This window comes from Hemitrygon akajei, chromosome 1, assembly GCF_048418815.1.
Source record: "Hemitrygon akajei chromosome 1, sHemAka1.3, whole genome shotgun sequence".
Taxonomy (NCBI): Eukaryota; Metazoa; Chordata; class Chondrichthyes; order Myliobatiformes; family Dasyatidae; genus Hemitrygon; species Hemitrygon akajei.
This window is the reverse complement of record NC_133124.1, coordinates 75,408,298-75,430,671: the sequence shown is the minus strand read 5'-3', so window position 1 is coordinate 75,430,671 and position 22,374 is coordinate 75,408,298.

Below are 22,374 nucleotides of genomic sequence, written 5' to 3'. Positions count from 1 at the left end.
CAGTGTCCAGGAAGATTCCCGGTTCTGTGTCCAGTGTCCAACGAAGATTCCCGGTTCGCTCTGCTGCTTCCAAGACGATTCCCGGCTCTGTAAGCAAGAAGAGTCCCTGCTCCGTACCTAGTGTCACGGAAGAGACTCGGGTCTGTAACTTACCTTCAAGTGGAGTCCCGGCTGTTTGTCCTGTATCGAAGAACTGTCCCGGCTCTGTGAACTGCGTCCAACGAAGACTCCTGGCACTGTCTCCTGTTCACAAGAAGAGTCCAGGTTCGGTGTCCTGTGTCCAGGAAGATTCCTGGTTCTGTGTCCAGTGTCCAACGAAGAGACCCGGCTCAGTCTGCTGTCCCAAGAAGATTCTTGTCTCTGTGTGCTGTGTCCAAGAAGATTCCCGGCTCTGTGAACTGCATCCAACGAAGACTCCTGGCACTGTCTCGTGTTGACAAGAAGAGTCCAGGTTCGGTGTCCTGTGTCCAGGAAGATTCCCGGTTCTGTGTCCAGTGTCCAACGAAGAGACCCGGCTCAGTCTGCTGTCCTAAGAAGATTCCTGTCTCTGTGTGCTGTGTCCAGAAAGATTCCCGCTTCTGTGTCCAGTGTCCAACGAAGATTCCCGGTTCGCTCTGCTGCGTTCAAGACGATTCCCGGCTCTGTGTGGAAGAGGAGTCCCTGCTCTGTACCCAGTGTCAAAGAAGAGACCTCGGTCTGTGACTTACCTTCAAGTAGAGTCCCGGCTGTGTGTCCTGTATCGAAGAACTGTCCCCGATCTGTGTCCTGTGTCCATCGAAGAGTCCTGGCACTGTCTCCTGTTCACAGGAAGAGTCCTGTTTCGGTGTCCTCTGTTCAGGAAGATTCTCGTTACTGTGTCCAGTGTCTAATGAAGAGACCCGGCTCAGTCTGCTGTCCCAAGAAGATTCCTGTCTCTGTGTGCTGTGTCCAAGAAGATTCCCTGTTCTGTGTCCAGTGTCCAACGAAGATTCCCGGTTCGCTTTGCTGCGTCCAAGACAATTCCCGGCTCTGTGAGCAAGAAGAGTCCCTGCTCCGTACCCAGTGTCACGGAAGAGACTCGGGTCTGTAACTTACCTTCAAGTGGAGTCCCGGCTGTTTGTCCTGTATCGAAGAACTGTCCCGGCTCTGTGAACTGCGTCCAACGAAGACTCCTGGCACTGTCTCCTGTTCACAAGAAGAGTCCAGGTTCGGTGTCCTATGTCCAGGAAGATTCCTGGTTCTGTGTCCAGTGTCCAACGAAGAGACCCGGCTCAGTCTGCTGTCCCAAGAAGATTACTGTCTCTGTGTGCTGTGTCCAGGAAGATTCCCGTTTCTGTGTCCAGTGTCCAACGAAGAGACCTGGCTCAGTCTGCTGTCCCAAGAAAATTCCCGGTTCTGTGTCCAGTGTCCAGGAAGATTCCCGGTTCGGTGTCCAGTGTCCAACGAAGATTCCCGGTTCGATCTGCTACGTCCAAGACGATTCCCGGCTCAGTGAGCAAGAACAGTCCCTGCTCTGTGCCCAGTGTCAAAGAAGAGACCTCGGTCTGTGACTTACCTTCAAGTAGAGTCCCGGCTGTGTGTCCTGTATCGAAGAACTGTCCCCGATCTGTGTCCTGTGTCCATCGAAGAGTCCTGGCACTGTCTCCTTTTCACAGGAAGAGTCCTGGTTCGGTGTCCTTTGTTCAGGAAGATTCTCGTTACTGTGTCCAGTGTCTAAAGAAGAGTCCCGGCTCAGACTGCAGTCTGAAGAAGAGCCCTGTCTCTGTGTCTCGTGTGCAGGAAGAGACCCAGTTCAGTCTGCTGTCCCAAGAAGATTCTTGTCTCTGTGTGCTGTGTCCAACGAAGATTCCCGGTTCACTCTGCTGCGTCCATGTCTATTCCCGGCTCTGTGAGCAAGAATAGTCCCTGCTCCGTACCCAGTGTCACCGAAGAGTCTCGGGTCTGTAACTTACCTTCAAGTGGAGTCCCCGCTGTTTGTCCTGTATCAAAGAACTGTCCCGGCTCTGTGACCTGCGTCCAACGAAGACTCCTGGCACTGTCTCCTGTTCACAAGCATAGTCAAGGTTCGGTGTCCTGTGTCCAGGAAGATTCCCGGTTCTGTGTCCAGTGTCCAGGAAGATTCCCGGTTCTGTGTCCAGTGTCCAACGAAGAGACCCGGCTCAGTCTGCTGTCCTAAGAAGATTCCTGTCTCTGTGTGCTGTGTCCAGAAAGATTCCCGCTTCTGTGTCCAGTGTCCAACGAAGATTCCCGGTTCGCTCTGCTGCGTCCAAGACGATTCCCGGCTCTGTGAGCAAGAGGAGTCCCTGCTCTGTACCCAGTGTCAAAGAAGAGACCTCGGTCTGTGACTTACCTTCAAGTAGAGTCCCGGCTGTGTGTCCTGTATCAAAGAACTGTCCCCGATCTGTGTCCTGTGTCCATCGAAGAGTCCTGGCATTGTCTCCTGTTCACAGGAAGAGTCCTGTTTCGGTGTCCTCTGTTCAGGAAGATTCTCGTTACTGTGTCCAGTGTCTAATGAAGAGACCCGGCTCAGTCTGCTGTCCCAGGAAGATTCCTGTCTCTGTGTGCTGTGTCCAAGAAGATTCCCGGTTCTGTGTCCAGTGTCCAGGAAGATTCCCGGTTCTGTGTCCAGTGTCCAACGAAGATTCCCGGTTCGCTCTGCTGCTTCCAAGACGATTCCCGGCTCTGTAAGCAAGAAGAGTCCCTGCTCCGTACCTAGTGTCACGGAAGAGACGCGGGTCTGTAACTTACCTTCAAGTGGAGTCCCGGCTGTTTGTCCTGTATCGAAGAACTGTCCCGGCTCTGTGAACTGCGTCCAACGAAGACTCCTGGCACTGTCTCCTGTTCACAAGAAGAGTCCAGGTTCGGTGTCCTGTGTCCAGGAAGATTCCTGGTTCTGTGTCCAGTGTCCAACGAAGAGACCCGGCTCAGTCTGCTGTCCCAAGAAGATTCTTGTCTCTGTGTGCTGTGTCCAAGAAGATTCCCGGCTCTGTAAACTGCATCCAACGAAGACTCCTGGCACTGTCTCGTGTTGACAAGAAGAGTCCAGGTTCGGTGTCCTGTGTCCAGGAAGATTCCCGGTTCTGTGTCCAGTGTCCAACGAAGAGACCCGGCTCAGTCTGCTGTCCTAAGAAGATTCCTGTCTCTGTGTGCTGTGTCCAGAAAGATTCCCGCTTCTGTGTCCAGTGTCCAACGAAGATTCCCGGTTCGCTCTGCTGCGTTCAAGACGATTCCCGGCTCTGTGTGGAAGAGGAGTCCCTGCTCTGTACCCAGTGTCAAAGAAGAGACCTCGGTCTGTGACTTACCTTCAAGTAGAGTCCCGGCTGTGTGTCCTGTATCGAAGAACTGTCCCCGATCTGTGTCCTGTGTCCATCGAAGAGTCCTGGCACTGTCTCCTGTTCACAGGAAGAGTCCTGTTTCGGTGTCCTCTGTTCAGGAAATTTCTCGTTACTGTGTCCAGTGTCTAATGAAGAGACCCGGCTCAGTCTGCTGTCCCAAGAAGATTCCTGTCTCTGTGTGCTGTGTCCAAGAAGATTCCCTGTTCTGTGTCCAGTGTCCAACGAAGATTCCCGGTTCGCTTTGCTGCGTCCAAGACGATTCCCGGCTCTGTGAGCAAGAAGAGTCCCTGCTCCGTACCCAGTGTCACGGAAGAGACTCGGGTCTGTAACTTACCTTCAAGTGGAGTCCCGGCTGTTTGTCCTGTATCGAAGAACTGTCCCGGCTCTGTGAACTGCGTCCAACGAAGACTCCTGGCACTGTCTCCTGTTCACAAGAAGAGTCCAGGTTCGGTGTCCTGTGTCCAGGAAGATTCCTGGTTCTGTGTCCAGTGTCCAACGAAGAGACCCGGCTCAGTCTGCTGTCCCAAGAAGATTACTGTCTCTGTGTGCTGTGTCCAGGAAGATTCCCGTTTCTGTGTCCAGTGTCCAACGAAGAGACCTGGCTCAGTCTGCTGTCCCAAGAAAATTCCCGGTTCTGTGTCCAGTGTCCAGGAAGATTCCCGGTTCGGTGTCCAGTGTCCAACGAAGATTCCCGGTTCGATCTGCTACGTCCAAGACGATTCCCGGCTCAGTGAGCAAGAACAGTCCCTGCTCTGTGCCCAGTGTCAAAGAAGAGACCTCGGTCTGTGACTTACCTTCAAGTAGAGTCCCGGCTGTGTGTCCTGTATCGAAGAACTGTCCCCGATCTGTGTCCTGTGTCCATCGAAGAGTCCTGGCACTGTCTCCTTTTCACAGGAAGAGTCCTGGTTCGGTGTCCTTTGTTCAGGAAGATTCTCGTTACTGTGTCCAGTGTCTAAAGAAGAGTCCCGGCTCAGACTGCAGTCTGAAGAAGAGCCCTGTCTCTGTGTCTCGTGTGCAGGAAGAGACCCAGTTCAGTCTGCTGTCCCAAGAAGATTCTTGTCTCTGTGTGCTGTGTCCAACGAAGATTCCCGGTTCACTCTGCTGCGTCCATGTCTATTCCCGGCTCTGTGAGCAAGAAGAGTCCCTGCTCCGTACCCAGTGTCACGGAGGAGACTCGGGTCTGTAACTTACCTTCAAGTGGAGTCCCGGCTGTTTGTCCTGTATCAAAGAACTGTCCCGGCTCTGTGACCTGCGTCCAACGAAGACTCCTGGCACTGTCTCCTGTTCACAAGCATTGTCAAGGTTCGGTGTCCTGTGTCCAGGAAGATTCCCGGTTCTGTGTCCAGTGTCCAACGAACAGACCCGGCTCAGTCTGCTGTCCTAAGAAGATTCCTGTCTCTGTGTGCTGTGTCCAGAAAGATTCCCGCTTCTGTGTCCAGTGTCCAACGAAGATTCCCGGTTCGCTCTGCTGCGTCCAAGACGATTCCCGGCTCTGTGAGCAAGAGGAGTCCCTGCTCTGTACCCAGTGTCAAAGAAGAGACCTCGGTCTGTGACTTACCTTCAAGTAGAGTCCCGGCTGTGTGTCCTGTATCGAAGAACTGTCCCCGATCTGTGTCCTGTGTCCATCGAAGAGTCCTGGCACTGTCTCCTGTTCACAGGAAGAGTCCTGTTTCGGTGTCCTCTGTTCAGGAAGATTCTCGTTACTGTGTCCAGTGTCTAATGAAGAGACCTGGCTCAGTATGCTGTCCCAAGAAGATTCCTGTCTCTGTGTGCTGTGTCCAAGAAGATTCCCGGTTCTGTGTCCAGTGTCCAGGAAGATTCCTGGTTCTGTGTCCAGTGTCCAACGAAGATTCCCGGTTCGCTCTGCTGCGTCCAAGACGATTCCCGGCTCTGTGAGCAAGAAGAGTCCCTGCTCCGTACCCAGTGTCACGGAAGAGACTCGGGTCTGTAACTTACCTTCAAGTGGAGTCCCAGCTGTTTGTCCTGTATCGAAGAACTGTCCTGGCTCTGTGAACTGCGTCCAACGAAGACTCCTGGCACTGTCTCCTGTTCACAAGAAGAGTCCAGGTTCGGTGTCCTGTGTCCAGGAAGATTCCTGATTCTGTGTCCAGTATCCAACGAAGAGACCCGGCTCAGTCTGCTGTCCCAAGAAGATTACTGTCTCTGTGTGCTGTGTCCAGGAAGATTCCCGTTTCTGTGTCCAGTGTCCAACGAAGAGACCTGGCTCAGTCTGCTGTCCCAAGAAGATTCTTGTCTCTGTGTGCTGTGTCCAAGAAGATTCCCGGCTCTGTGACCTGCATCCAACGAAGACTCCTGGCACTGTCTCGTGTTGACAAGAAGAGTCCAGTTTCGGTGTCCTGTGTCCAGGAATATTCCCGGTTCTGTGTCCAGTGTCCAACGAAGAGACCCGGCTCAGTCTGCTGTCCTAAGAAGATTCCTGTCTTTGTGTGCTGTGTCCAGAAAGATTCCCGCTTCTGTGTCCAGTGTCCAACGAAGATTCCCGGTTCACTGTGCTGCGTTCAAGACGATTCCCGGCTCTGTGAGGAAGAGGAGTCCCTGCTCTGTACCCAGTGTCAAAGAAGAGACCTCGGTCTGTGACCTACCTTCAAGTAGAGTCCCGGCTGTGTGTCCTGTATCGAAGAACTGTCCCCGATCTGTGTCCTGTGTCCATCGAAGAGTTCTGGCACTGTCTCCTGTTCACAGGAAGAGTCCTGGTTCGGTGTCCTCTGTTCAGGAAGATACTCGTTACTGTGTCCAGTGTCTAATGAAGAGACCCGGCTCAGTCTGCTGTCCCAAGAAGAGCCCTGTCTCTGTGTCCTGTGTGCAGGAAGTGTCCCAGTTCTGTGACTACTGTCCAACGATGAGTCCCGGCTCAGTCTGCCGTCTCAAGAAGATTCCTGTCTCTGTCTGCTGTGTCCAGGAAGATTCCCGATTCTGTGTCCAGTGTCCAACGATGATTCCCGGTTCTGTGTCCAGTGTCCAACGAAGATTCCCGGCGCGGTGTGCTGTGTCCAAGGCGATTCCTGGCTCTGTGACCTGTGTACAGGAACAGTCTTGGGTTTTTGTCCAGTATCCGATGAAGAGTCCCATCTCTGTGTCCTTGCCCAAGTAGAATCCAGTCTCTGGGTCCTGTGAACAAGAAGGGTCCCTGCTCTGTGCCCAGTGTCAAGGAAGAGACCTGGGTCTGTGACTTATCTTCAACTGGAGTCCCGGCTGTGTGTCCTGTATTGAAGAACTGTCCCAGCTCTGTGACCTGCGTCCAGCGAAGAGTCCTGGCACTGTCTCCTGTTCACAAGAAGAGTCCTGGTTCGGTGTCCTGTGTCCAGGAAGATACTGTCTCTGTGTACTGTGTCCAATGAAGAGTCCTGGCTCTGACTGCAGTCCCAAGAAGAGTCTTGCCTCTGTGTCCTCTGTTCAGGAAGATTCTCTTTTCTGTGTCCAGTGTCCAACGACGTGTCCCGGCTCAGTCTGCTGTCCCAAGAAGATTCCTGTCTCTGTGTCCTGTGTCCAATGAAGATTCCCTGCTCGGTGTGCTACGTCCAAAAAGATTCCCAGCTCTGTGTCCTGTGAACAAGAAGTGTCCCTGCTGTCTGCCCAGTATCAAAGAAGATACCTGGGTCTGTGACTTATCTTCAAGTGGAGTCCCGGCTGTGTGTCCTGTATCGAAGAACTGTACCAGCTCTGTGACCTGCGTCCAACGAGGAGTCCTGGCACTGTCTCCTGTTCACAGGAAGAGTCTAGTCTCTGTGTCTTCTGTTCAGGAAGATTCTCGTTACTGTGTCCAGTGTCTAACGAAGAGTCCCGGCTCAGTCTGCTGTCCCAAGAAGAGCCCTGTCTCTGTGTCCTGTGTGCAGGAAGAGACCCGGCTCAGTCTGCTGTCCCAAAAAGATTCTTGTCTCTGTGTGCTGTGTCCAGGAAGATACCCGGTTCTGTGTCCAGTGTCCAACGAAGAGGCCCGGCCCAGTCTGCTGTCCCAAGAAGATTCCTGTCTCTCTGTGCTGTGTCCAGGAAGATTCCCGGTTCTGTGTCCAGTGTCCAACGAAGATTCCTGGTTCACTCTGCTGCGTCCAAGTCTATTCCCGACTCTGTGAGGAAGAAGAGTCCCTGCTCTGTACCCAGTGTCACAGAAGAGACCCGGGTCTGTAACTTATCTTCAAGTGGACACCCGGCTGTGTGACCTCTATCGAAGAACTGTCTCAGCTCTGTGTCCTGCGTCCACCGAAGAGTCCTGGCACTGAATGCTGTTCACAAGAAGAGTCCTGGTTCGGTGTCCTGTGTCCAGGAATATTCTGGCTCTGTGTCCTGTGAGCAAGAAGAGTCCCTGCACTGTGCCCAGCGTCAAAGAAGAGACTTGGGTCCCTGACTTACGTTCAAGTGGAGTCCCGGCAGTGTGTCCTGTGTCGAAGAACTGTCCCCAGTCTGTGTCCTGTGTCCATCGAAGAGTCCTGGCACTGTCTCCTGTTCACAGGAAGAGTCCTGGTTCGGTGTCCTCTGTTCAGGAAGATTCTCGTTACTGTGTCCAGTGTCTAATGAAGAGTCCCGGCTCAGACTGCAGTCCCAAGAAGAGCCCTGTCTCTGTGTCCCGTGTGCAGGAAGAGACCCGGCTCAGTCTGCTGTCCCAAGAAGATTCTTGTCTCTGTGTGCTGTGTCCAAGAAGATTCCCGGCTCTGTGACCTGCATCCAACGAAGACTCCTGGCACTGTCTCGTGTTGACAAGAAGAGTCCAGGTTCGGTGTCCTGTGTCCAGGAAGATTCCCGGTTCTGTGTCCAGTGTCCAACGAAGAGACCCGGCTCAGTCTGCTGTCCCAAGAAGAGCCCTGTCTCTGTGTCCTGTGTGCAGGAAGAGACCCGGCTCAGTCTGCTGTCCCAAGAAGATTCTTGTCTCTGTCTGTTGTGTCCAGGAAGATTCCCGGTTCTGTGTCCAGTGTCCAGGAAGATTCCCGGTTCTGTGTCCAGTGTCCAACGAAGAGTCCCGGCTCAGTCTGCTGACCCAAGAAGATTCCTGTCTCTGTGTGCTGTGTCCAGGAAGATTCCCGGTTCTGTGTCCAGTGTCCAACGAAGAATCCCGGTTCACTCTGCTGCGTCCAAGTCTATTCCCCGCTCTGTGAGCAAGAAGAGTCCCTGCTCTGTACCCAGTGTCACGGAAGAGACTCGGGTCTGTAACTTACATTCAAGTGGACACCCGGCTGTGTGACCTCTATCGAAGAACTGTCTCAGATCTGTGTACTGCGTCCACCGAAGAGTCCAGGTTCAGTGTCCTGTGTCCAGGAAGATTCCTGCTTCTGTGTCCAGTGTCCAACGAAGAGACCTGGCTCAGTCTGCAGTCCCAGGAAGATTACGGTCTCTGTGTGCTGTGTCCAGGAAGATTCCCGGTTCTGTGTCCAGTGTCCAATGAAGAGTCCCGGCTCAGACTGCTGTCCCAAGAAGATTCCTGTCTCTGTGTGCTGTTTCCAGGAAGATTCCCGGTTTTGTGTCCAGTGTCCAACAAAGAGACCCGGCTCAGTCTGCTGTCCCAAGAAGATTACTGTCTCTGTGCGCTGTGTCCAGGAAGATTCCCGGTTCTGTGTCCAGTGTCCAACGAAGATTCCCGGTTCGATCTGCTGCGTCCAAGACGATTCCCGGCTCAGTGAGCAAGAACAGTCCCTGCTCTGTACCCAGTGTCAAAGAAGAAACCTCGGTCTGTGACTTACCTTCAAGTGGAGTCCCGGCAGTGTGTCCTGTGTCGAAGAACTGTCCCCAGTCTGTGTCCTGTGTCCATCGAAGAGTCCTGGCACTGTCTCCTGTTCACAGGAAGAGTCCTGGTTCGGTGTCCTCTGTTCAGGAAGATTCTCGTTACTGTGTCCAGTGTCTAATGAAGAGTCCCGGCTCAGACTGCAGTCCCAAGAAGAGCCCTGTCTCTGTGTCCCGTGTGCAGGAAGAGACCCGGCTCAGTCTGCTGTCCCAAGAAGATTCTTGTCTCTGTGTGCTGTGTCCAAGAAGATTCCCGGCTCTGTGACCTGCATCCAACGAAGACTCCTGGCACTGTCTCGTGTTGACAAGAAGAGTCCTGGTTCGGTGTCCTCTGTTCAGGAAGATTCTCGTTACTGTGTCCAGTGTCTAATGAAGAGACCCGGCTCAGTCTGCTGTCCCAAGAAGAGCCCTGTCTCTGTGTCCTGTGTGCAGGAAGTGTCCCAGTTCTGTGACTACTGTCCAACGATGAGTCCCGGCTCAGTCTGCCGTCTCAAGAAGATTTCTGTCTCTGTCTGCTGTGTCCAGGAAGATTCCCGATTCTGTGTCCAGTGTCCAACGATGATTCCCGGTTCTGTGTCCAGTGTCCAACGAAGATTCCCGGCGCGGTGTGCTGTGTCCAAGGCGATTCCTGGCTCTGTGACCTGTGTACAGGAACAGTCTTGGGTTTTTGTCCAGTATCCGATGAAGAGTCCCATCTCTGTGTCCTTGCCCAAGTAGAATCCAGTCTCTGGGTCCTGTGAACAAGAAGGGTCCCTGCTCTGTGCCCAGTGTCAAGGAAGAGACCTGGGTCTGTGACTTATCTTCAACTGGAGTCCCGGCTGTGTGTCCTGTATTGAAGAACTGTCCCAGCTCTGTGACCTGCGTCCAGCGAAGAGTCCTGGCACTGTCTCCTGTTCACAAGAAGAGTCCTGGTTCGGTGTCCTGTGTCCAGGAAGATACTGTCTCTGTGTACTGTGCCCAATGAAGAGTCCTGGCTCTGACTGCAGTCCCAAGAAGAGTCTTGCCTCTGTGTCCTCTGTTCAGGAAGATTCTCTTTTCTGTGTCCAGTGTCCAACGACGTGTCCCGGCTCAGTCTGCTGTCCCAAGAAGTTTCCTGTCTCTGTGTCCTGTGTCCAATGAAGATTCCCTGCTCGGTGTGCTACGTCCAAAAAGATTCCCAGCTCTGTGTCCTGTGAACAAGAAGTGTCCCTGCTGTCTGCCCAGTATCAAAGAAGATACCTGGGTCTGTGACTTATCTTCAAGTGGAGTCCCGGCTGTGTGTCCTGTATCGAAGAACTGTACCAGCTCTGTGACCTGCGTCCAACGCAGAGTCCTGGCACTGTCTCCTGTTCACAGGAAGAGTCTAGTCTCTGTGTCTTCTGTTCAGGAAGATTCTCGTTACTGTGTCCAGTGTCTAACGAAGAGTCCCGGCTCAGTCTGCTGTCCCAAGAAGAGCCCTGTCTCTGTGTCCTGTGTGCAGGAAGAGACCCGGCTCAGTCTGCTGTCCCAAAAAGATTCTTGTCTCTGTGTGCTGTGTCCAGGAAGATACCCGGTTCTGTGTCCAGTGTCCAACGAAGAGGCCCGGCCCAGTCTGCTGTCCCAAGAAGATTCCTGTCTCTCTGTGCTGTGTCCAGGAAGATTCCCGGTTCTGTGTCCAGTGTCCAACGAAGATTCCTGGTTCACTCTGCTGCGTCCAAGTCTATTCCCGACTCTGTGAGGAAGAAGAGTCCCTGCTCTGTACCCAGTGTCACGGAAGAGACCCGGGTCTGTAACTTATCTTCAAGTGGACACCCGGCTTTGTGACCTCTATCGAAGAAATGTCTCAGCTCTGTGTCCTGCGTCCATCGAAGTGTCCTGGCACTGAATGCTGTTCACAAGAAGAGTCCTGGTTCGGTGTCCTGTGTCCAGGAATATTCTGGCTCTGTGTCCTGTGAGCAAGAAGAGTCCCTGCACTGTGCCCAGCGTCAAAGAAGAGACCTGGGTCCCTGACTTACGTTCAAGTGTAGTCCCGGCTGTGTGTCCTGTATCGAAGAACTGTCCAAGCTCTGTGTCCTGCGTCCAAGGAAGAGTCCTGGTTCGGTGTCCTGTGTCCAGGAAGATTCCTGCTTCTGTGTCCAGTGTCCAACGACGAGACCCGGCTCAGTCTGCTGTCCCAAGAAGATTACAGTCTCTGTGCGCTGTGTCCAGGAAGATTCCCGGTTCTGTGTGCAGTGTCCAACGAAGAGTCCTGGCTCAGTCTGTTGTCCCAAGAACATTCCTGTCTCTGTGTGCCTTGTTAAAGAAGATTCCCGGTTCTGTGTCCAGTGTCCAACGAAGATTCCCGGTTCACTCTGCTGCGTCCAAGTCTACTCCCGGCTCTGTGAGCAAGAAGATTCCCTGCTCTGTACCCAGTGTCATGGAAGAGACTCGGGTCTGTAAGTTACCTTCAAGTGGAGTCCCGGCTGTTTGTCCTGTATCGAAGAACTGTCCTGGCTCTGTGACCTGCGTCCAACAAAGACTCCTGGCACTGTCTCCTGTTCACAAGAAGAGTCCAGGTTCGGTGTCCTGTGTCCAGGAAGATTCCTGGTTCTGTGTCCAGTGTCCAACGAACAGACCCGGCTCAGTCTGCTGTCCCAAGAAGAGCCCTGTCTCTGTGTCCTGTGTGCAGGAACAGACCCGGCTCAGTCTGCTGTCCCAAGAAGATTCTTGTCTCTGTCTGTTGTGTCCAGGAAGATTCCCGGTTCTGTGTCCAGTGTCCAGGAAGATTCCCGGTTCTGTGTCCAGTGTCCAACGAAGAGTCCTGGCTCAGTCTGCTGACCCAAGAAGATTCTTGTATCTGTGTGCTGTGTCCAGGAAGATTCCCGGTTCTGTGTCCAGTGTCCAACGAAGAATCCCGGTTCACTCTGCTGCGTCCAAGTCTATTCCCCGCTCTGTGAGCAAGAAGAGTCCCTGCTCTGTACCCAGTGTCACGGAAGAGACTCGGGACTGTAACTTACATTCAAGTGGACACCCGGCTGTGTGAACTCTATCGAAGAACTGTCTCAGCTCTGTGTCCTGCGTCCACCGAAGAGTCCAGGTTCGGTGTCCTGTGTCCAGGAAGATTCCTGCTTCTGTGTCCAGTGTCCAACGAAGAGACCTGGCTCAGTCTGCAGTCCCAGGAAGATTACGGTCTATGTGTGCTGTGTCCAGGAAGATTCCCGGTTCTGTGTCCAGTGTCCAACGAAGAGTCCCGGCTCAGTCTGCTGTCCCAAGAAGATTCCTGTCTCTGTGTGCTGTTTCTAGGAAGATTCCCGGTTCTGTGTCCAGTGGCCAACGAAGATTCCCGGTTCGCTCTGCTACGTCCAAGACAATTCCCCGCTCTGTGAGCAAGAAGAGTCCCTGCTCTGTGCCCAGTGTCAAAGAAGAGACCTGGGTCCCTGACTTACGTTCAAGTGGAGTCCCGGCTCTGTGTCCTGTATCGACGAACTGTCCTAGCTCTGTGTCTTGCGTCAAAGGAAGAGTCCTGGTTCGGTTTCCTGTGTCCAGGAAGATTGTGGCTCTGTATCCTGTGTCCATCGAAGAGTCCCGGCTCAGTCTGCTGTCCCAAGAAGAGTCCCGACTCTGTGTGCTGTGTCCAAGACGATTCCTGGCTCTGTGACCTGTGTACAGCAACAGTCTCGGGTCTGTGTCCAGTATCCGATGAAGAGTCCCATCTCTGTGTACTTGCCCAAGTAGAATCCAGTCTCTGGGTCCTGTGAACAAGAAGGGTCCCTGCTCTGAGCCCAGTGTCAAGGAAGAGACCTGGGTCTGTGACTTATCTTCAACTGGAGTCCCGGCTGTGTGTCCTGTATTGAAGAACTGTCCCAGCTCTGTGTCCTGCGTCCAACGAAGAGTCCTGGCAATGTCTCCTGTTCACAGGAAGTGTCCTGGTTCGGTGTCCTCTGTTCAGAAAGATTCTCGTTGCTGTGTCCAGTGTCTAATGAAGAGTCCCGGCTCACACTGCAGTCCCAAGAAGAGCCCCGTCTCTGTGTCCTGTGTGCAGGAAGAGGCCCGGCTCAGTCTGCTGTCCGAAGAAGACTCTTGTCTCTGTGTGCTGTGTCCAGGAAGATTCCCGGTTCTGTGTCCAGTGTCCAACGAAGATTCCCGGTTCACTCTGCTGCATCCAAGTCTATTCCCCGCTCTGTGAGCAAGAAGAGTCCCTGCTCTGTACCCAGTGTCACGGAAGAGACTCGGGTCTGTAACTTACATTCAAGTGGACACCCGGCTGTGTGACCTCTATCGAAGAACTGTCTCAGCTCTGTGTCCTGCGTCCACCGAAGAGTCCTGGTACTGTATCCTGTTCACAAGAAGAGTCCAGGTTCGGTGTCCTGTGTCCAGGAAGATTCCCGGTTCTGTGTCCAGTGTCCAACGAAGAGTCCCGGCTCAGTCTGCTGTCCCAAGAAGATTCCTGTCTCTGTCTGCTGTGTCCAGGAAGATTCCCGGTTCTGTGTCCAGTGTCCAGGAAGATTCCCGGTTCTGTGTCCAGTGTCCAACGAAGATCCCTGGTTCACTCTGCTGCGTCCAAGTCTATTCCCGACTCTGTGAGGAAGAAGAGTCCCTGCTCTGTACCCAGTGTCACGGAAGAGACCCGGGTCTGTAACTTATCTTCAAGTGGACACCCGGCTGTGTGACCTCTATCGAAGAACTGTCTCAGCTCTGTGTCCTGCGTCCACTGAAGAGTCCTGGCACTGAATGCTGTTCCCAAGAAGAGTCCTGGTTCGATGTCCTGTGTCCAGGAATATTCTGGCTCTGTGTCCTGTGAGAAAGAAGAGTCCCTGCACTGTGCCCAGCGTCAAAGAAGAGACCTGGGTCCCTGACTTACGTTCAAGTGGTGTCCCAGCTGTGTGTCCTGTATCGAAGAACTGTCCAAGCTATGTGTCCTGCGTCCAAGGAAGAGTCCTGGTTCGGTGTCCTGTGTCCAGGAAGATTCCTGCTTCTGTGTCCAGTGTCCAACGAAGAGACCCGGCTCAGTCTGCTGTCCCAAGAAGATTACTGTCTCTGTGTGCCTTGTCAAGGAAGATTCCCGGTTCTGTGTCCAGTGTCCAACGAAGATTCCCGGTTCACTCTGCTGCGTCCAAGTCTATTCCCGGCTCTGTGAGCAAGAAGATTCCCTGCTCTGTACCCAGTGTCATGGAAGAGACTCGGGTCTGTAACTTACCTTCAAGTGGAATCCCGGCTGTTTGTCCTGTATCGAAGAACTGTCCCGGCTCTGTGACCTGCGTCCAACGAAGACTCCTGGCACTGTCTCCTGTTCACAAGAAGAGTCCAGGTTCGGTGTCCTGTGTCCAGGAAGATTCCTGGTTCTGTGTCCAGTGTCCAACGAAGAGACCCGGCTCAGTCTGCTGTCCCAAGAAGAGCCCTGTCTCTGTGTCCTGTGTGCAGGAACAGACCCGGCTCAGTCTGCTGTCCCAAGAAGATTCTTGTCTCTGTCTGTTGTGTCCAGGAAGATTCCCGGTTCTGTGTCCACTGTCCAGGAAGATTCCCGGTTCTGTGTCCAGTGTCCAACGAAGAGTCCCGGCTCAGTCTGCTGACCCAAGAAGATTCCTGTCTCTGTCTGTTGTGTCCAGGAAGATTCCCGGTTCTGTGTCCAGTGTCCAGGAAGATTCCCGGTTCTGTGTCCAGTGTCCAACGAAGAATCCCGGTTCACTCAGCTGCATCCAAGTCTATTCCCCGCTCTGTGAGCAAGAAGAGTCCCTGCTCTGTACCCAGTGTCACGGAAGAGACTCGTGTCTGTAACTTACATTCAAGTGGACACCCGGCTGTGTGACCTCTATCGAAGAACTGTCTCAGCTCTGTGTCCTGCGTCCACCGAAGAGTCCAGGTTCGGTGTCCTGTGTCCAGGAAGATTCCTGCTTCTGTGTCCAGTGTCCAACGAAGAGACCTGGCCCAGTCTGCAGTCCCAGGAAGATTACGGTCTCTGTGTGCTGTGTCCAGGAAGATTCCCGGTTCTGTGTCCAGTGTCCAACGAAGAGTCCCGGCTCAGTCTGCTGTCCCAAGAAGATTCCTGTCTCTGTGTGCTGTTTCCAGGAAGATTCCCGGTTCTGTGTCCAGTGTCCAGGAAGATTCCCGGTTCTGTGTCCAGTGTCCAACGAAGATTCCCGGTTCGCTCTGCTACGTCCAAGACAATTCCCCGCTCTGTGAGCAAGAAGAGTCCCTGCTCTGTGCCCAGTGTCGAAGAAGAGACCTGGGTCCCTGACTTACGTTCAAGTGGAGTCCCGGCTCTGTGTCCTGTATCGACGAACTGTCCAAGCTCTGTGTCTTGCGTCAAAGGAAGAGTCCTGGTTCGGTTTCCTGTGTCCAGGAAGATTGTGGCTCTGTATCCTGTGTCCATCGAAGAGTCCCGGCTCAGTCTGCTGTCCCAAGAAGAGTCCCGACTCTGTGTGCTGTGTCCAAGACGATTCCTGGCTCTGTGACCTGTGTACAGCAACAGTCTCGGGTCTGTGTCCAGTATCCAATGAAGAGTCGCATCTCTGTGTCCTTGCCCAAGTAGAATCCAGTCTCTGGGTCCTGTGAACAAGAAGGGTCCCTGCTCTGAGCCCAGTGTCAAGGAAGAGACCTGGGTCTGTGACTTATCTTCAACTGGAGTCCCGGCTGTGTGTCCTGTATTGAAGAACTGTCCCAGCTCTGTGTCCTGCGTCCAACGAAGAGTCCTGGCAATGTCTCCTGTTCACTGGAAGTGTCCTGGTTCGGTGTCCTCTGTTCAGAAAGATTCTCGTTGCTGTGTCCAGTGTCTAATGAAGAGTCCCGGCTCACACTGCAGTCCCAAGAAGAGCCCCGTCTCTGTGTCCTGTGTGCAGGAAGAGGCCCGGCTCAGTCTGCTGTCCGAAGAAGATTCTTGTCTCTGTGTGCTGTGTCCAGGAAGATTCCCGGTTCTGTGTCCAGTGTCCAACGAAGAGTCCCGGCTCAGTCTGCTGTCCCAAGAAGATTCCTGTCTCTGTCTGCTGTGTCCAGGAAGATTCCCGGTTCTGTGTCCAGTGTCCAGGAAGATTCCCGGTTCTGTGTCCAGTGTCCAACGAAGATTCCTGGTTCACTCTGCTGCGTCCAAGTCTATTCCCGACTCTGTGAGGAAGAAGAGTCCCTGCTCTGTACCCAGTGTCACGGAAGAGACCCGGGTCTGTAACTTATCTTCAAGTGGACACCCGGCTGTGTGACCTCTATCGAAGAACTGTCTCAGCTCTGTGTCCTGCGTCCACCGAAGAGTCCTGGCACTGAATGCTGTTCACAAGAAGTGTCCTGGTTCGATGTCCTGTGTCCAGGAATATTCTGGCTCTGTGTCCTGTGAGCAAGAAGAGTCCCTGCACTGTACCCAGCTTCAAAGAAGAGACCTGGGTCCCTGACTTACGTTCAAGTGGAGTCCAGGGCTGTGTGTCTTGTATCGAAGAACTTTCCAAGCTCTGTGTCCTGCGTCCAAGGAAGAGTCCTGGTTCGGTGTCCTGTGTCCAGGAAGATTCCTGCTTCTGTGTCCAGTGTCCAAAGAAGAGACCCGGCTCAGTCTGCTGTCCGAAGAAGATTACTGTCTCTGTGCGCTGTGTCCAGGAAGATTCCCGGTTCTGTGTGCAGTGTCCAACGAAGAGTCCTGGCTCAGTCTGTTGTCCCAAGAACATTCCTGTCTCTGTGTGCCTTGTCAAGGAAGATTCCCGGTTCTGTGTCCAGTGTCCAACGAAGATTCCCGGTTCACTCTGCTGCGTCCAAGTCTATTCCCGGCTCTGTGAGCAAGAAGATTCCCTGCTCTGTACCCAGTGTCATGGAAGAGACTCAGGTCTGTAACTTACCTTCAAGTGGAGTCCCGGCTGTTTGTCCTGTATCGAAGAACTGTCCCGGTTCTGTGACCTGCGTCCAACGAAGACTCCTGGCACTGTCTACTGTTCACAAGTAGAGTCCAGGTTCGGTGTCCTGTGTCCAGGAAGATTCCTGGTTCTGTGTCCAGTGTCCAACGAAGAGACCCGGCTCAGTCTGCTGTCCCAAGAAGAGCCCTGTCTCTGTGTCCTGTGTGCAGGAAGAGACCCGGCTCAGTCTGCTGTCCCAAGAAGATTCTTGTCTCTGTCTGTTGTGTCCAGGAAGATTCCCAGTTCTGTGTCCAGTGTCCAGGAAGATTCCCGGTTCTGTGTCCAGTGTCCAACGAAGAGTCCCGGCTCAGTCTGCTGACCCAAGAAGATTCCTGTCTCTGTGTGCTGTGTCCAGGAAGATTCCCGGTTCTGTGTCCAGTGTCCAACGAAGAATCCCGGTTCACTCTGCTGCGTCCAAGTCTATTCCCCGCTCTGTGAGCAAGAAGAGTCCCTGCTCTGTACCCAGTGTCACGGAAGAGACTCGGGTCTGTAACTTACATTCAAGTGGACACCCGGCTGTGTGACCTCTATCGAACAACTGTCTCAGATCTGTGTCCTGCGTCCACCGAAGGGTCCAGGTTCAGTGTCCTGTGTCCAGGAAGATTCCTGCTTCTGTGTCCAGTGTCCAACGAAGAGACCTGGCTCAGTCTGCAGTCCCAGGAAGATTACGGTCTATGTGTGCTGTGTCCAGGAAGATTCCCGGTTCTGTGTCCAGTGTCCAACGAAGAGTCCCGGCTCAGTCTGCTGTCCCAAGAAGATTCCTGTCTCTGTGTGCTGTTTCTAGGAAGATTCCCGGTTCTGTGTCCAGTGGCCAACGAAGATTCCCGGTTCGCTCTGCTACGTCCAAGACAATTCCCCGCTCTGTGAGCAAGAAGAGTCCCTGCTCTGTGCCCAGTGTCGAAGAAGAGACCTGGGTCCCTGACTTACGTTCAAGTGGAGTCCCGGCTCTGTGTCCTGTATCGACGAACTGTCCAAGCTCTGTGTCTTGCGTCAAAGGAAGAGTCCTGGTTCGGTTTCCTGTGTCCAGGAAGATTGTGGCTCTGTATCCTGTGTCCATCGAAGAGTCCCGGCTCAGTCTGCTGTCCCAAGAAGAGTCCCGACTCTGTGTGCTGTGTCCAAGACGATTCCTGGCTCTGTGACCTGTGTACAGCAACAGTCTCGGGTCTGTGTCCAGTATCCGATGAAGAGTCCCATCTCTGTGTACTTGCCCAAGTAGAATCCAGTCTCTGGGTCCTGTGAACAAGAAGGGTCCCTGCTCTGAGCCCAGTGTCAAGGAAGAGACCTGGGTCTGTGACTTATCTTCAACTGGAGTCCCGGCTGTGTGTCCTGTATTGAAGAACTGTCCCAGCTCTGTGTCCTGCGTCCAACGAAGAGTCCTGGCAATGTCTCCTGTTCACAGGAAGTGTCCTGGTTCGGTGTCCTCTGTTCAGAAAGATTCTCGTTGCTGTGTCCAGTGTCTAATGAAGAGTCCCGGCTCACACTGCAGTCCCAAGAAGAGCCCCGTCTCTGTGTCCTGTGTGCAGGAAGAGGCCCGGCTCAGTCTGCTGTCCGAAGAAGACTCTTGTCTCTGTGTGCTGTGTCCAGGAAGATTCCCGGTTCTGTGTCCAGTGTCCAACGAAGATTCCCGGTTCACTCTGCTGCATCCAAGTCTATTCCCCGCTCTGTGAGCAAGAAGAGTCCCTGCTCTGTACCCAGTGTCACGGAAGAGACTCGGGTCTGTAACTTACATTCAAGTGGACACCCGGCTGTGTGACCTCTATCGAAGAACTGTCTCAGCTCTGTGTCCTGCGTCCACCGAAGAGTCCTGGTACTGTATCCTGTTCACAAGAAGAGTCCAGGTTCGGTGTCCTGTGTCCAGGAAGATTCCCGGTTCTGTGTCCAGTGTCCAACGAAGAGTCCCGGCTCAGTCTGCTGTCCCAAGAAGATTCCTGTCTCTGTCTGCTGTGTCCAGGAAGATTCCCGGTTCTGTGTCCAGTGTCCAGGAAGATTCCCGGTTCTGTGTCCAGTGTCCAACGAAGATCCCTGGTTCACTCTGCTGCGTCCAAGTCTATTCCCGACTCTGTGAGGAAGAAGAGTCCCTGCTCTGTACCCAGTGTCACGGAAGAGACCCGGGTCTGTAACTTATCTTCAAGTGGACACCCGGCTGTGTGACCTCTATCGAAGAACTGTCTCAGCTCTGTGTCCTGCGTCCACTGAAGAGTCCTGGCACTGAATGCTGTTCCCAAGAAGAGTCCTGGTTCGATGTCCTGTGTCCAGGAATATTCTGGCTCTGTGTCCTGTGAGAAAGAAGAGTCCCTGCACTGTGCCCAGCGTCAAAGAAGAGACCTGGGTCCCTGACTTACGTTCAAGTGGTGTCCCAGCTGTGTGTCCTGTATCGAAGAACTGTCCAAGCTATGTGTCCTGCGTCCAAGGAAGAGTCCTGGTTCGGTGTCCTGTGTCCAGGAAGATTCCTGCTTCTGTGTCCAGGAAGATTCCTGCTTCTGTGTCCAGTGTCCAACGAAGAGACCCGGCTCAGTCTGCTGTCCCAAGAAGATTACTGTCTCTGTGTGCCTTGTCAAGGAAGATTCCCGGTTCTGTGTCCAGTGTCCAACGAAGATTCCCGGTTCACTCTGCTGCGTCCAAGTCTATTCCCGGCTCTGTGAGCAAGAAGATTCCCTGCTCTGTACCCAGTGTCATGGAAGAGACTCGGGTCTGTAACTTACCTTCAAGTGGAGTCCCGGCTGTTTGTCCTGTATCGAAGAACTGTCCCGGCTCTGTGACCTGCGTCCAACGAAGACTCCTGGCACTGTCTCCTGTTCACAAGAAGAGTCCAGGTTCGGTGTCCTGTGTCCAGGAAGATTCCTGGTTCTGTGTCCAGTGTCCAACGAAGAGACCCGGCTCAGTCTGCTGTCCCAAGAAGAGCCCTGTCTCTGTGTCCTGTGTGCAGGAACAGACCCGGCTCAGTCTGCTGTCCCAAGAAGATTCTTGTCTCTGTCTGTTGTGTCCAGGAAGATTCCCGGTTCTGTGTCCAGTGTCCAGGAAGATTCCCGGTTCTGTGTCCAGTGTCCAACGAAGAGTCCCGGCTCAGTCTGCTGACCCAAGAAGATTCCTGTCTCTGTCTGTTGTGTCCAGGAAGATTCCCGGTTCTGTGTCCAGTGTCCAGGAAGATTCCCGGTTCTGTGTCCAGTGTCCAACGAAGAATCCCGGTTCACTCAGCTGCATCCAAGTCTATTCCCCGCTCTGTGAGCAAGAAGAGTCCCTGCTCTGTACCCAGTGTCACGGAAGAGACTCGTGTCTGTAACTTACATTCAAGTGGACACCCGGCTGTGTGACCTCTATCGAAGAACTGTCTCAGCTCTGTGTCCTGCGTCCACCGAAGAGTCCAGGTTCGGTGTCCTGTGTCCAGGAAGATTCCTGCTTCTGTGTCCAGTGTCCAACGAAGAGACCTGGCCCAGTCTGCAGTCCCAGGAAGATTACGGTCTCTGTGTGCTGTGTCCAGGAAGATTCCCGGTTCTGTGTCCAGTGTCCAACGAAGAGTCCCGGCTCAGTCTGCTGTCCCAAGAAGATTCCTGTCTCTGTGTGCTGTTTCCAGGAAGATTCCCGGTTCTGTGTCCAGTGTCCAGGAAGATTCCCGGTTCTGTGTCCAGTGTCCAACGAAGATTCCCGGTTCGCTCTGCTACGTCCAAGACAATTCCCCGCTCTGTGAGCAAGAAGAGTCCCTGCTCTGTGCCCAGTGTCGAAGAAGAGACCTGGGTCCCTGACTTACGTTCAAGTGGAGTCCCGGCTCTGTGTCCTGTATCGACGAACTGTCCAAGCTCTGTGTCTTGCGTCAAAGGAAGAGTCCTGGTTCGGTTTCCTGTGTCCAGGAAGATTGTGGCTCTGTATCCTGTGTCCATCGAAGAGTCCCGGCTCAGTCTGCTGTCCCAAGAAGAGTCCCGACTCTGTGTGCTGTGTCCAAGACGATTCCTGGCTCTGTGACCTGTGTACAGCAACAGTCTCGGGTCTGTGTCCAGTATCCAATGAAGAGTCGCATCTCTGTGTCCTTGCCCAAGTAGAATCCAGTCTCTGGGTCCTGTGAACAAGAAGGGTCCCTGCTCTGAGCCCAGTGTCAAGGAAGAGACCTGGGTCTGTGACTTATCTTCAACTGGAGTCCCGGCTGTGTGTCCTGTATTGAAGAACTGTCCCAGCTCTGTGTCCTGCGTCCAACGAAGAGTCCTGGCAATGTCTCCTGTTCACTGGAAGTGTCCTGGTTCGGTGTCCTCTGTTCAGAAAGATTCTCGTTGCTGTGTCCAGTGTCTAATGAAGAGTCCCGGCTCACACTGCAGTCCCAAGAAGAGCCCCGTCTCTGTGTCCTGTGTGCAGGAAGAGGCCCGGCTCAGTCTGCTGTCCGAAGAAGATTCTTGTCTCTGTGTGCTGTGTCCAGGAAGATTCCCGGTTCTGTGTCCAGTGTCCAACGAAGAGTCCCGGCTCAGTCTGCTGTCCCAAGAAGATTCCTGTCTCTGTCTGCTGTGTCCAGGAAGATTCCCGGTTCTGTGTCCAGTGTCCAGGAAGATTCCCGGTTCTGTGTCCAGTGTCCAACGAAGATTCCTGGTTCACTCTGCTGCGTCCAAGTCTATTCCCGACTCTGTGAGGAAGAAGAGTCCCTGCTCTGTACCCAGTGTCACGGAAGAGACCCGGGTCTGTAACTTATCTTCAAGTGGACACCCGGCTGTGTGACCTCTATCGAAGAACTGTCTCAGCTCTGTGTCCTGCGTCCACCGAAGAGTCCTGGCACTGAATGCTGTTCACAAGAAGTGTCCTGGTTCGATGTCCTGTGTCCAGGAATATTCTGGCTCTGTGTCCTGTGAGCAAGAAGAGTCCCTGCACTGTACCCAGCTTCAAAGAAGAGACCTGGGTCCCTGACTTACGTTCAAGTGGAGTCCAGGGCTGTGTGTCTTGTATCGAAGAACTTTCCAAGCTCTGTGTCCTGCGTCCAAGGAAGAGTCCTGGTTCGGTGTCCTGTGTCCAGGAAGATTCCTGCTTCTGTGTCCAGTGTCCAACGAAGAGACCCGGCTCAGTCTGCTGTCCGAAGAAGATTACTGTCTCTGTGCGCTGTGTCCAGGAAAATTCCCGGTTCTGTGTGCAGTGTCCAACGAAGAGTCCTGGCTCAGTCTGCTGTCCCAAGAAGAGCCCTGTCTCTGTGTCCTGTGTGCAGGAAGAGACCCGGCTCAGTCTGCTGTCCCAAGAAGATTCTTGTCTCTGTCTGTTGTGTCCAGGAAGATTCCCAGTTCTGTGTCCAGTGTCCAGGAAGATTCCCGGTTCTGTGTCCAGTGTCCAACGAAGAGTCCCGGCTCAGTCTGCTGACCCAAGAAGATTCCTGTCTCTGTGTGCTGTGTCCAGGAAGATTCCCGGTTCTGTGTCCAGTGTCCAACGAAGAATCCCGGTTCACTCTGCTGCGTCCAAGTCTATTCCCCGCTCTGTGAGCAAGAAGAGTCCCTGCTCTGTACCCAGTGTCACGGAAGAGACTCGGGTCTGTAACTTACATTCAAGTGGACACCCGGCTGTGTGAC